This window comes from Rhinopithecus roxellana, chromosome 19, assembly GCF_007565055.1.
Source record: "Rhinopithecus roxellana isolate Shanxi Qingling chromosome 19, ASM756505v1, whole genome shotgun sequence".
In the NCBI taxonomy this organism is placed as follows: Eukaryota; Metazoa; Chordata; class Mammalia; order Primates; family Cercopithecidae; genus Rhinopithecus; species Rhinopithecus roxellana.
Window position 1 is genome coordinate 40,097,326 of NC_044567.1, and position 4,058 is coordinate 40,101,383.

Genomic DNA, 4,058 nt, shown 5'->3' on the forward strand with positions numbered 1-4,058 from the left:
ACCTCAGCCTCCCAAAGTGCTGGGATTACAGGCATGAGCCATGGTGCCTGGCCCACTTTGCTTCTCATTCAAATGTTGGATGGGGAAGGTGAAATCATCAGGGCAAGGAAGGCTGGGATCAGCCATGGTCTCTTCCTCTCCCTCCTCTGCCTGCTCTCGGGGCTGCTGGGCAGAGATGGCTATGGTTGGTCGGGCAGCATCCTTACTCTGTCCTGCATCTTCCACTTTTTCCCACTGCCAGAAACCTGTTGGAGGTGGACCCCAGCCTCAGGCAGGTGCTGGTGGACACGGCCTCCCCTGTGGCTGAGGCTGAAGCCTTGCCTGGTTCGTGGTTTGGGTTTTGGGGAGCCTCAGAGTGTGAGCCTGAGACAGAAGCTGGTCCTGTCACCACTGGCCCTGCAACCCTCCTGGCTACCAAGTGCACGCATCGCCCCTCAGTACCTGTGCCGAGAATAACATCTGCACACGTGTCATGAGACACACAGGCTCACGGTGGCACTCGGGGATGCCCAGGCATTAATGATGCTCAGCCTCAAGTGAACCAGTTGTTTGGGGATGGCCCAGCATCTCTCCAGCATCTCAGGGTCCCCCAGAAGGCAGGGGCCTCCTCAGCCGAGGTTGCAGGGGTGTGCCTGGTGCCCACCACCTCAGCACAGTCAGGTGGGCAGCATGGCCAGCTACTGTAGAGGGGAGTCGCAGACTGCGGCGGCTCCTGGTCAGAGCACAGGTCCCTGGCCACGCCACAAGGCATCTGACTGCTGTCATGAGGCACCTGTTGTGGCCTTTCAGGTTTTACTCTTTGGCTGTTTCCCAGCTAAGCCTCCTCGGGGCAGGCTGCTTCACATCTCTGATCCTCACTTCAGGATCTCCAGTTGAGATCCTCCTGGGTTAGTGTGGGCCCTAAATCCAATGACATGTGTCCTCAGAAGAGAGAGGAGAGACATCAGGGAGGAAGGTCTCTCGAGGACAGCAGAGATCGGAGTGATGCTGCTGCAAGCCAGAGATCACCAAGAACTACCAGCTGCCCCCAGGAGCTGGGACAGTCAGGAGCAGATCTCCCTCTGAGCCTCCAGGAGCCAGCTATGTGCCATCCTGACTATGGGCTTCTGCCTGTGGCCCTGTGAGGCAATAAAGGTCTGCTGCTTGAAGCTACTGGGTTGTGGCCACTCGTCACGGCAGCCCCAGAGCACTCACAGATCACTCTGCTGTCTCACAGCAGCTCCAGAGCACTCACCACTGCTGCAGGACCGGGCACAGGTGCAGGAACTCCAGGCACAGGTGCGGGAACTCCAGGCACAGGTGTGGGAACTTGAGTCACCACTGCTGAGTGGCCAGTGGGTGCTGGGACTTCAGAGAGACTCACTGAGCAAGTGGCCCAGGCACCAGATAGGGAAGGGCGGCAGGGGCCTGTGCACCCTCCAAAGCCTGAGACTGGCTTCCCCTCCACAGCGGCGGCCACCGACACCCACCCAACCGTGCTGAGGTGGTAGGCACCAGGCACACCCTTGCAACCTCAGCTGATGAGACCCCTTCCTTCTGTGGGATGCTGGGAGATGCTGGGCCATCCCCAAACTCACAAGGAATTTATTTGTGACCATATGTGAAGCCCATGTGAGTGGAACCAGTGTTATGCCATCTTTCCTGCCCATGGGCACCCCATTTACTCCCAAGGCCAAGCTGAAAGGCCGCCATGGGGGCCCCCAGGCTCTGGGAGAAGTCAGGGCTGCCTGCTGCCCCCACACTTACTAGTGGAATGTCTGCTGTCCCTGGAGGCCTGGGCCCGGCTGCCGGCTCCCTGAGGAGGGCCTGTTTCCAACCCAGCTGGGCTTTGGTGTGCAGGCTGCCGGGCAGAGACCCAAGTGTGGGAGGCCCCACCTGCCAGCACCAGGCCTGGGGTCCAGGCTCCAGGCTCTTCAGTGAGCGTCCATTTCCCCCTTAGCTCTTCTGAGTATTGGAGGAATCATTCAAATCATAGTCACCAAAGGCCTCAGTGGCCTTTAAGCCTGTCTTAACTGTCACCGCGGGTGGACGTGCAAATGTTCCTGCACGGGTGAAGACCCTCAGGGTCACCATCTCAGGACAGAATAATCAGGGTGGAGAGGACACTGGAGACTCCCTGGGCTGTCAGATCCTGAACAGACCCCCAGTGCGGCCCCCCACTCCCTGGCTGAGCCTGTCAGGCCTGGGCCAGCTGTGACATGACAGACTGTTCCTTCTGGCTCTGCCTCCAGCGTGAAGTGGGGCGTCACAAAGAGAGGAGGAGTCCCCTGTCGTACCCACACTTGTCCTGACAAATCTTGCCCCAACAGGAAACAGGCCCCGGCAGCAAGCCGCCTGGCCTCCGTCCGAGCCCGGGCACCCAGGTTCACATGCTGGGCTGCCCGGCCCCAAGGTGTGGAACCGATTTATTCGGTAGCTTTGCCGCTGATTAGTTGCAGGTGAGTGGATGGCACGTGGTTTGTGTTGTAACAATATTTTGGGACAATTAGATTGAAACCACATTGCTGGCTGCCCCGTTGGCGGCTGGCCGCGGCACTGCACTCTCTCTGCCCTTTGTGGCTCCTGGCTGGCCGGGCCACCCCCACCCCTCCTGGGGCCTCCCCATCCTCACCCCCACCCGGGCTCCAAACCCTCCTTCTGACCTCCAGCTGACCTCAGCCGTCAGTTGTTCCAGAAAACAGCTGCTGGGAGATTTCCCAGGGCAGGTGGGGAGGGGGCGACCTGGGGGGCCCATGTGGGAGTTTGAGGATGGACAACCCCCAAGATAGTCTCAGCACGTCTGTCTCTACCGCCAAGGAAGAGTCCCTCAACTACCCCCTCCTCAGCCAACAGCCCCCTCTGCGTCCACTGCATCCTGTAGGAGGGAGAGCCTGACCCAGTGACCCCAGAGTGAGAGGGGACAGCCAAGGCCAGGTGTTCCGGGCCCAGCTCAATCACCAAAGGCTCGGCTCAGGGCTCCCCCGAGGCCCGGGCGCCAGCGCCACCGAGAATCCCCTGCAGCGGGAGTCAGGGCTTGCACCTGGTGTGCAGGGGCTGAAGGCACCCGGCTCCCACCCAAAAGCAAGGTCGGGCGGGCTGCCACTCACAGTGCCCCCAGGACGGCCAATCAGAGGAGGCCCTGCTCTGATCACGTGACTGGGTTTGACAGAGCTGGGCCAATCAGCCTTCTCAGCAGTGGGACTCTGGTGTCGGCAGAGGGCGCTGTGGTCTTTGGGGCGCTCAGTGGGGATGGGGATCGGGGTGAGGATGGGGGTCAGGGTTAGGGGCTGGGTCAGGGTCGGACTCGGGGGTTTCCCTCCATGGGCAGCTAGGATGAGGCGGAGGGGCTGGTGGCAGCAGCTGGTGCAGGGCTCCTGACCTGCTCCTGTCACAGACTCCAAGTGCAGCTTCCCTTTCCAAGTGCAGTGGGGGGTTGGATCCCGGGGTCTGTGCCGGGGGACTCAGTGCTGGTGAAGGGTGGGTTAAGCGGAGCCACAGGTGACGGGTGTCGGCCACCATCCGGGGAGCCCATTCTCAGAGTGTGGTCTGCAGACCCATAGCAGGACTCACAGCGGGCGCCCCTGAGAAGCACAGGTGTGGGACGGTTCCCAGGAGGCCCACGTGCGGAACCGGGCTGGGCCCGCCCCGGGGCTTCCCACGTGAGACCCTCTAAGGTGTGCCCCACTGGGGAGTCCAGGTGTGAGGCATGAGTGAGACACTGGGGCCGGGAGGGTTGTGGTGAGAGCGATGGGCAGAAGCCGGGTGGGACTGGGGCCTCCAGAAGGTGGGTGGGCACCAGGAGCCAGGCTGCAGGGAGGGGTCCCAGCAAGGGTGGTGGGGAGTGCCAACTGGTGCACTTGGCACAGGTCTGAGCTGCTCCCACGTTGATTACTTTGATGCTATTTGGGACCATCAAATAGCAAATCATTTCCAAGAGGCCCATGGTGTCCTGGCTTTGCTGGTGCCCTTCCCTCACCTTTGTCAGTTCCTGGGGGTCCAGGCTGGCCGGGCGCTCACGCAGCCTCCAAAATGGCTCCCGTGGTCCCCTATCCCACCCCACTGGTTTGCAATCCGCTATC